Raw genomic sequence first — 11,153 nt, 5'->3', positions numbered from 1 at the left:
ATCCTATATTCCATATTCCACAAGAGACCAGCTGACACGATCACGTACTATTCTCCCAGTGGATGTACGGAGGACACGTCCTAAACATCTCCGTGTTTATATCATTGTCTCATCTACATCTGGAATTTCTATAGTTTTCCATATGGCATCGTTTTTGGTTTTATCCAGCCACCTGGTTCCTAATATTCTTAAAACTTTATTCTAGAATCTGCAAAATCTTTTCAGTTTTGGTTTCATTGCTATGCCACATATTTTTGTGAATATAGCAGTACTGATCGTACTAGACTTTTTTTCCTATGCAGTTTCAATCAGTTTGATTTCAGAATCTTATTCAGCCTGCCTGCATTGTTTGTTTGGCTTGTGTTAGTCATTCACTAAATTCTAACCCGAGAACCGGCACGAATTTCTATTGTTGATAAATATTGGAAAAGTCATCATACTCATTAAAACTTTCTCCACCTGTCCTCATTACTCATAGTTTTCTTAGGTTTTTAGAATATTAGGGTGCCCAAAGTGAACGGTAGACAGTGCAGCATTGTAGCAGTGAGCGCTCAATATACTTGGCTTCGGCCAACTGTGGACCTCATTGTATTGGAAGCTAATGGGAGGGCCGTGGTACTTAATGCCCAAAGGGCAGAGGTATCACCCGAAGACATGGGAGCCCAGAGGAAATTTACCCCTTCTGTGCCCAGCATATTCAGGGGCGCTTATTAATGGGTGTGGGCAGAGAGCTCAAAATTGGGGCACTTTTTGAAGATACAGATAGGGATTCTATCGTGTATATGATAGGTGAAATTATTATAACATGATAATAGAAATGAGTTGCAAAGGCACAGTGAATAAAAGTGGAAAAAGATAAAACGACAGTTCTATATATACAGGAAGTAATTGGTATGATGAGGCAATTAAAAAAACTGCCTTAATGATCAGTGTTAATGAGAATCTCGGTTCTCTCAGCAGAGCGAAAGAACAAAGAGTTGTCTTTCTCATTACAACATATCATTAAAGTTAAAAGGTCCATTTGGTATTGTAACATCTCTCCAAAATTTAGTCCACACTTTCCCTTTCATTATATGGAAGTACAAATACGATGCATATAGCGAAAATAAAACGCAAGAGTAACGTCAATAAATTTATGACATTCTCGTGTGGGCAGCCCGTCTTGGCATGCACAAGGATCCTGAATATCGGCAGAATCAGGCGCCTATTGTTGCAGTATTATTCCTTGCACGTTGCAGCTAGAATGTGGGGATTATTCTCACTTCTCCGGTTTCTCCTAATTAATTATTATTTTTATAAGAGATTGGTATGCCACTTCCTGTTGGAGGAATGCCGCCTTCTTTTGTTTCTCGCCTCAGTTTTTTTGCCCTTACAGTTACAAAGGACATTAGGTTGCTGGTGTAATCAGCTCTTGAAGAAGTAAAAACATTTTTTGATCCAGTTAAAATACAGTATTTTTGGTAATACATTTGGAATTAAAGGGCCAAACACAACATTGTAAACAAGTGCATGTGCAGTTCTGTTTTCCTTGTCTCTGGCAAGTCAAGACCAAGATTGGCCGTTTCAACTATTCAGAATCTTTCCCAGGTTTGCCTAGCAAGAATGAAAACACAGGTAAATGATTTGAAGAAAACGCTTCTTGATTGTTACCATTCCTCACTCATCTATTTATGTAAAATGAAGAAAGAGACTTTCCATAGCTCATAGAGCAATCGGATGAATGTCTGTTATGGACATTTAAGCTTTTGTCCTTGTGTTCCTGTCTTGGCGCTCACTTGGAAGTGCAGATCCCCATTCCTGATCTCCTTGCCACTTTTTGCGTCCTAGGGGAGGCCTCGAACAGGCAAAACCAACAGAGGTATTCTCGTAGGGGGGATAGCGACATCAGTGCACCTCATGCAGTGTACTGCAGTCGTTTCGTAAGGTTCTTTGCAGCGTCCCTTCAGCCCCTAGCTGCAACTTATTTCATTCTTTTTACTGCACCTCTGTTCATATTCTTTTTCTTCCATTTTACTTTCCACCCTCTCTAACAGTTGTTTCCCAGTGCAACTACGAGGTTTTCCTCCTGTTACACCTTTCAAACCTTTCTACTTCCCATTTCCCTTTCAGCGCTGAATGACTTCATGGGTCCCAACACTTGACCTTTGACCCAATTTCTATACTCCAATTCCAATTCCTAGAGGCTAAGCATTCTACCAATTTCGTACATAAAGATAGTCAGCTGCTTCTCTCCCTTGACCACAAAATTTTGTGAATACCTCTAGACCCTAATTTCTTTATATCCTGTTTCAAGAGGCTTAAAAAGCCGGTAATTATTGATCAGCTTAAAATGTCTAAATTATCAAGAGGATTCGAACCCGGACGCATCCATCGGGAGGCAGAGGCATTTTATTAAGTTATTGATTCCAACCGACGTAACTCTCCACATTATTAATAGTGAGATCATTAATCAGAAGCTAAGTATAGGCAGTGATGTCAGTGACTTGGTCACTGATATAGAGCTGACTGGTTTTGCTGCCTCTCTCTCTCTCTCTCTCTCTCTCTCTCTCTCTCTCTCTCTCTCTCTCTCTCTCTCTCTCTCTCTCTCAGACACAGACACGCTCAAACTAAAAGGCTGTACTCATTTATATTCAGGTTCTTACTTATTTTCAGTCTTCACTAGCTATCTGACTTGAGTATTTTACTTATCCTTACAGTATATTAAGCATTTGATGGTTTCCAAATGTAGTGTTCTTTGTCGTCGTCTTCTTCATCTTCTTCTTCTTCTAATAATAATAATAATAATAATAATAATAATAATAATAATAATAATAATAATAATAATAATAATTTCCCTTTACCTTATGTTACTCATTTCGAAAGAACACCATATTCTTTGGAAACTTGAATTTCAAGTCAGTGGCCCCTGTGGGCTTGTTCCATATGAATAGGATTAATTTTCTGAATAATAATAATAATAATAATAATAATAATAATTTTCGAAATAATTGCCATCCAGGAAAGCGTAATTAAAGAACCACAAGCAAAGAAAAAAGAACAATAATGACTGCTTCATTCAGAACGCCCTCCTGAAATTAAGAAATGTTTAGTGCTGTCCTCCAGTGCTTGATCCTATTTCTGCACTCAAAGCAGACAGTTACTTGAGATTTAAACCAGTGTACCCTTATCGTCCAAAAAGAGGGTAAGATAAGAGAGGGTCGAGATGTCGAAGCCTGACCTTATGGACTTTACGTACCGTTCTGAAACTCGGACGGAGGTATTTTCATCCTGTATACTTACAAAAAAGTTCATTGGTGAGAGAGACCACTCACGGGTTAGACAATGGCAAACGTAACTGTGTACTTCATTAACCGTAGACTTCATTGTTACACACAAATAAGTAATATATGAGTACACATTGCATGTTAACAATTAGAGACAATAGTTAAGGTGGACCACTGAGATACTATGGCCATGTAATAAGACAAGGGGAGGTGGAACCAATCAAGAGAGCTAAGAACATGCCAGTGATGGGGAGGAGGAGTGTGGGGCGTGAGCAGATCAGATGGACTGATGTGGTGAGGAAAGATATGGATGAGGTGGGACTGGAGGAAGAAGATCCAAGGAATAGAAATAGATGGAGAAAGTTGACTTGAGTGGTCGACTCTGCTAGCAATGGGACTAATAAGGTCGAAAGAAGAAGACTGGGACAAGCTAGAACTTGACAGAATGGAAGAAGCTGGACAGCTAAATGAGAAGATGAGGTTAAGAGACAGAAAACAATGCAACTGATGCTCAAGGAAAGCTGTTGAGTTTTTTTGATGCTGCCTCCTCTTCGCGGTGCAAGGGACAGATTTCAAAAATACTGAATGTCACCGTGCCTTTAGTTAGTTTTCCCGAAGGGAGTGGAGGGTTAGTGCCATCAGTGTGGTGCACCGTATGAATTACTTAAGGGCTTTGCAGCGTCCCTTCGGGCACTAGCTGCAACCTCCTTCATTCCTTTTACTGTACCTCCATTCATATTCTCTTTCTTCCATCTGACTTTCCACCATCTCTAACAATTGTTTCAGAGTGCAGCTGCAAGATTTCCTCCCATTACACCTTTCATTCCTTTTTATTATCAGTTCTCCTTTCAGCGCTGAATGGCCTCAGAGGTGCCAGCGCCTGGCCCTTGGTCTAAATTCTATATTTTATTCTATACTATTCAGTTAGTTTCAGACAAGGCAGTACAGTTAAAGGAAGTACATTGACGAATGAATAGGAACCAAATTAAGGTTTAGGCTAGGAAAACTCCATAAATATATGTGTAATGTAACAAACCTCTCATCCTGTTTTTCAAGAAGGCCATTCTCTCTCTTATCCTCTTGACTCCTATACCCATGCTTTCATCTTATTCTGGCGGGGAATTGGCTTTATTCTATCTCATCTCGAGTTAAGTCTGCTCTCTTTTGTGAGTGCGAAAAATTTGGGTGATGAAGTAAACACATGATCTTTTTTTTTATATATATATTGACTAACGCATTCAGTGCATGTTGTGTTCTGGGTTCAGTTGTTCATGTCTCAACATAACTGTGTTTGTATGTTTCTTTTTGTATTATTTTGCATTTGTTATTTTCATCCAAATTTACTTCTTTTCTGCCGGCTCTATTTTCCCTTCTCTACACTTCGGGGCATTCTATTCCATGCTGCCTATTTAGAAATTTGAAGTCCTTTCTTTTGGCCTGTTCCGTATAAATGTGTACATGTTTCGAATAATGACGAAAAACAGGATTATCTTTCCAAACGTTCTTTCTTCTCTTTTGTTTTCAGACGTTCTCTTTCTCATCACACCACTAGCACAGACATGTTTACGTTTTCCTATTATTTCTTTATCTCGTTATTCATTCGTGCCACAGCTTCGCTTTGGCATAAAAAATTTGATTCCTTAAGACAAACTGTCTCGAGAGACTGCCTTCTCCCAGACTGCTTCCTTGGAGTGCTTTGTTTTCCTTGTTCGTCGGGATTTCTTCTGCCTTCAGATGTATTCTCCTGGTTTAGAGAGTTTTATCTCTATTCTCTGTTATGTCTCTTTTTGAGTTGGTAATTTTCGAGTTTCTTATATTTGTGTTTGGGAGATCCAGGTATCTATCTATAATAATAAAATCGAGTGGATCTTTCTTGTTTGTCCGCCCTGGGTGGGGGCGCGGTAGGTAGGTGATTGGGAGGGTAAGGGGGGACACGACACATTCACCCTCCTCCTGCAAACTTGTTTGTCTGCCCCGGATGGGGGCCGGGTAGGTAGGGGATTGGAAGGGTAGGGGGGACATGACACCCACCCTCCTCCTGCAAACCTGTTTGTTCGCCCCAGGTGGGACCGGGTAGGTAGGGGATTTGGAGGGTAGGGGAGATATGACACGTCCACCCTCCTCCTGCAAACCTGTTTGTCTGCCCCTGGTGAGGGCCGGGTAGGTAGGGGATTGGGAGGGTAGGGGAAACATGACTCATCCACCCTCCTCCTGCAAACCTGTTTGTCCACCCCTGGTGGGGGCTGGGTAGGTAGGGGATCAGGAGAGTAGGGGAGACATGATACATCCACCCATCTCCTGCAAACCTCTTTGTCCGCCCTGGGTGGGGCCGGGTAGGTAGGGGATCAGGAGAGTAGAGGAAACATGATACATCCACCCTCCTCTTGCAAACCTGTGTGTCCTCCCTGGGTGGGGGCCGGGTAGGTAGGGGATCAGGAAGGTAGGGGAGATATGATGGGCAGCGCTGGGTTCCAGTGCAGCGTAGCATGCGTCATCAAGCTCGTATCAGAAATAATCATGAGTTTTGGAAAATCTAGTGAATGTAGGTTCCTCTTCTGGGGACGGGACAGAGAAGGATATTTTATCCTCGCTACAATTCTCGGTGAGGATTGTAACATAAAGCAGTTGCGCATCTTTGTTAGGGAGGTGTTCCTCCTCAAAAAAATTTAGATCATGCACAGTATGTGTATATGTATGTATATTATACCTGTTTTATTAATATGATCATATATATAATTTTATATATATATATATATATATATATATATATATATATATTTTTAGTCATTTTTTATGAGATTTTTTTTAAACTTATTTATTTATTTATTTATCTTTTTAATTTCCTATTTAATTTTGTACGGCCTCAATAACCTAGATGTTGTAACGCCAGTTTTAATAGACACAAATCAATCAATCAATAATTTTCTCTCGTGTTTTCATGTTGCAAACGAAATTAAATTGTAAATAGTATTTAATAGTTATGTATCGGTAGTATATTATTTCTGGATGGAGTTAGTTCATATAACACACGGCCCCTTTCCACTGTAAGATATTTTCCTTTACTCTTGCTGAGAACTGTTTCGCTTTCTTTAATAGTTCTGTTTCCTTCGTCGTTGTTACCTTATCGTCATCATTATTCATACTTAGATCACAATCTTGGTCATCATTACTGTCAGTGGCATAAATATTTATAAATACATTATAAAAATTTTTGTGTACATTTCCGCTCTCACACGTAAAGAGTTTATACTCACAAAATATGGAAGCGCATTTACTCCCATGTTGTAAATGGCTCCATTAATGTGTTCCATTAACCGTAATTATGTTATTGTGCTTCAAACAAAAGAGAAATTGGTCGTGGCACTGTTCTCGCCCAGTGTCAGGTCGGTAATGGAACAAAATGGCCCGCGTTTTGTTGACGTTGAAAGACAGATAATGTAACGAAGTCTAGAGCGAGTATTTCCGGACCGAATTTTTGATGGCGATTTCGGGGGAATTTTTTGGACGCTCCGTTTTTCGTGAGAGGTTTTCTGTCAGTGTGTAAAATGGAGAAAGATGGAGACTGTTTCGAATAACTGAAATCTGTTTAGTTTTGCTCGAGAGACAGTTGTTTTCTCCGTTGTGTATGATCGGGATAATTGTATTTTTGCTCGGAAGACACATCGTATTAATTAATTTTTTTTTTTTTTTTTTTTTTTTTTTGCATTTTACCCTGAAGACAATGCGGGTAATATCGAGATGGTTTTCCTCGCTCTGTCTAATAGGAATCATTTTGATTTTACTCGAAGTACAATTCGTAATATCGAAACGATTTTCCTTGAAAGACAGTTCACAATATTGAAATGGTCTTTTTAAATCCCGCTCGAAAGGCTGTTCGGGTAATAATGAAATGGTATTCCTAGCTTCTTCTAATGGGAATCAGTTAATATTGCTTGAAAGACATTTCTTAATATTGACATGGTTTTCGTCGCTTCGTGTAAACGGAATCATTTTAATTTTCTCGAAATACAATTCGTAATAATTAAGATATTTTTTTTTAAATTTTGCTCGAAAGACAGTTCGTAACATTAAACGGTTTTTTAATTTTGCTCGAAATGCAATTCCTAATGTTGAAATGGTTTTCCTCTCTTCGTCTCCGTAGGGCGTTAGTGCCGTCAGTGCACCTCATTCAGTGGACTGTAGGCATTACTTAAGGTTCTTTGCAACGCATCTTCGGTCCCTAGCTGCAACCCCTTTCATTCCTTTTACTATACCTCCGTTCATATTCTCTTTCTTCCATCTTACTTTCCACCCTCACCTAACAGTTGATTCATAGTGCAACTGCGAGGTTTTCCTTCTGTTACTCCTTCAAACCACTCACTTTACTGTCAATTTCCGTTTCAGCGCTGAATGATCTCATAGGTCCCAGCGCCTGGCCTGTGGTCTAAATTCTATATTCTATTCCATCCTCGCTTCGTCTAAGAGATCTTTATTTCTTGAGGAATGCTCATATATTTATATATAAAGTTTAACGACACCACTGTGTCACATATTTAGACTCTCATGGGGCCCGTCACAATGCTTTGTACTAGACACGTCCACGCCTCGATAAAACATGTCGAAAACACCCGTCGGTAACTTATCGCAAACATATCACGAACAGGGTGAAAGCAAGTCAGACTTAGGTTGCGAACGATATTCGTATTAAGCGCTGTATAGGACTCTCAACAAGTCGCTGACGTGTATTCAACTTGCGTGTGATGTGGGAGAGATGAGTTTCCGACGTGCGTTTATGACATAAGTATGTTACTGTAGTATGGACTCACCCTTAACTAAATCGTGAACATCTGAGTATGGTAGAGGTAGAGAAGTTGGACAGTCAAGTAGGAAGAGACCGAACGGAACGGATAAAAAGGAAAAGGCAGCTAGGGCCGATGGACGCATGTTATAAACACAAAGAATGATAATAATGGTATTAATTGTCGTTTTCTTTATCATCATTATGTTAATTTCATGTATTTATTCTCTTATAAGCACCAGAGGGTTTCGAATTAATTGAGGAGGAGGCTTGGTTAAAATAGCGTTTTATGATGAACGACGTAATGCTTTTAACAGGTTAGGAATTATCTCTCTCTCTCTCATATAAAACCATTCTGTTGAATATTTCGTATAATAGAAGCTTCGTTATCTTGAAAAGATAAAACAGAATTAGCGAAAAGGAAAAGGGAGTTAAAAAAAAAAAACAAAAGTACAATGTTGGTATCCAGAATATAAACCGTTGGGAAATACGGGAAGATATTTCAGTAAAGGATTAACGTCATAGAATACAAAGGGTATATTTATAAAAACATTTTATTAAAGGGTTTGTGGGAAAGTGTAGATTTGTCCTTATGTGTTGAATCTCTCTCTCTCTCTCTCTCTCTCTCTCTCTCTCTCTCTCTCTCTCTCTCTCTCGTAATTTTTTCGTAATTTTTACTTTGTAATGTCCTCTTGGTTTTATAACGAATGCGTGTATAAATTGCACAGTCAGGTTCAGGGGTAGTTTTAAACATACTTAAATGCATACATGTGTACATACATACGACACAAATATATACATATATGTATATAATATATGCATATATATAATTATGTATGTATTATGTATATATTTGTATGTCTGTATGTACGTATATATGTATGCATCTATGTATGTTTAAAACTAGCACTGAATCTGACTGTGCAATTTTTACACGCATTTACAATATAACCGAGAGAACATTACAAAATAAAAATGACGAGACATGTACACAAAATTCTCTGGAACAGAAAAAAAAGGTTAACAGAATAAAGCAGGGAAATAAATTTACCGAGGGGAAAAAAGGGGAAAACAGATTACAGTGGCAGAATTACCGAGGGGAAAACTGTGGGGAAGCCGTCGGTCCCTTTCAGAAAGCTGATGATCCTCTGCATCTCGCCAGTTCTGAGTGATTTCGATTCGGTTGTCTTTATAAGGGTGATTTTTTCTATTTACTTTTTTTTTATTTTATTTTAGAAGTGTGCACGTAGTCTTTTTGCATCCTAATAGGGTTAAGAAGTTTTTTTTATTTTTGGCTTTTATTTTAGAAGTTAGAAAGTAGTCTTTTTTACATCTTAATAGATTTAAGAATTTTTTTACAGTTTTGGTTTTTAAGTTTAAGAGCTTGAAAATAGTCTTTTTACATCTTAATAGGTTTAAGAATTATTTTTTTATTTGTTCATTTTATTTTAGAAGCGTGAAATAGTCTTTTTACTTCTTAATAGGTATTAAGAATTTTTTTTACAGTTTTGGTTTTTAATTTTGAGAGGTTGAAAATAATCGTTTTTCATCTTAATAGGTTTAAGAATTTCTTTTACGGTTTTTTTATTTTAAGCTCTTGAAAATAGTCTTTACATTTAATAGGTTTAAAAAATTTTTTACAGTTTTTTTTTAATTTTAAGCGCTTGAAAATAGTTTTTTTTTTTACATAGTAATAGGTTTAAGAATTTTTTCTATAATTTTGGTTTTTATTTTAGAACCTTGAAGGTAGTTTTACATCTTAATAAGTTTAAGATTTTTTTTATAGTTTTGGTTTTTAATTTCAAAAGCTTGAAAGTAGTCTTTTTCATCTTAATGGGTTTAAGAATTTTTTTAGTATTGGTTTTTATTTTGGAGGAGTGAAAGTTGTCTTTTTACATCAACCAGACTCTAAATGGGTCTCTAAGAGAGAGAGTAGATAAGGAGAGCTGAATCATTTTTGTTTCTCAGTCATACACGCTTTCTTATTAATGGAATAGATTTCAGTTTTCAAATATAATGTCTTCCAGATTTAGACATTTAGAGCTCGGCTTGTTTTTTAGCATTGTGTGTATGTATAATATAATATATATGTTTATTATACATTTATATTTTCTTTTACGGTTCTCATCAAATCTACTGCGATGAGATTGTTACCTTCATGACACACACACACACGATATATATATTCATATATACCTTATATATATATATATATATATATATATATATATATATATATATATATATATATATATATATATATATAATATATATATATATATATATATATATATATATATATATATACATACATGCATATATGTATGTTTGTATTATGTATGTGTGAAAATAACTGTTTGTGTTTCTCGAGCCTTTCTAATTCTCCAGTGAATTTTCCGTGGTTACCATTCATCTTTATTAGGAGGGGAGCAAATGGCAAGGTGGGCTCCAGAATATGTAGGTGTTTAAACCTATACAAACACAGATGTTTGTACAGAGATTAATTCAGATCATTTATCACAGACATCTTCCCGTTTGCCCAGGTGTCAAAATTCGTTTCGCAGAGATCAGCGAAGCTGCAGATATTTTATTTTATTTTATTTTATTTTATTTTATTTGATCAGTTGAATTAAGATTTGAAAAAGTTTATTACTTCAGTCAACTCTACAACGAAAAATCGTACAGCAACTACACCGTATAACCAAGGCCACCGAAAATTCATCTATTTTTCGGTGGTCTTAGTATAATGCTGTGTGAACCGCGGCCCATGGAACTTTAACCACGGCCTGGTGGTGGCCTGCCCTATATCGTTGCCAGAAGCACTATTATGGGTAACTTTAACCTTATGTAAAATAAAAACTACTGAGGCTAGAGGTCTGCAATTTGCTATGTTTGATGATTGAAGGGTGGATGATCAACATACCAATTTCCAGCCCTCTAGCCTCAGTAACTTTTAAGATCTGAGGGCGGACAGAAAAAACCGGCATAATAGTTTCCTTTTACAGAAAACTAAAATCGCTGTTACAATTTATCGGAATTATTTTTTGTCAAAACAACTGACTGAGATTCTATATTTGGAAAAAATAACAAAAATAAAATTTGGAGAATATCGA

This window comes from Macrobrachium rosenbergii, chromosome 20 (assembly GCF_040412425.1).
Source record: "Macrobrachium rosenbergii isolate ZJJX-2024 chromosome 20, ASM4041242v1, whole genome shotgun sequence".
Classification (NCBI taxonomy): domain Eukaryota; kingdom Metazoa; phylum Arthropoda; class Malacostraca; order Decapoda; family Palaemonidae; genus Macrobrachium; species Macrobrachium rosenbergii.
This window is presented reverse-complemented; position numbering follows the sequence as displayed.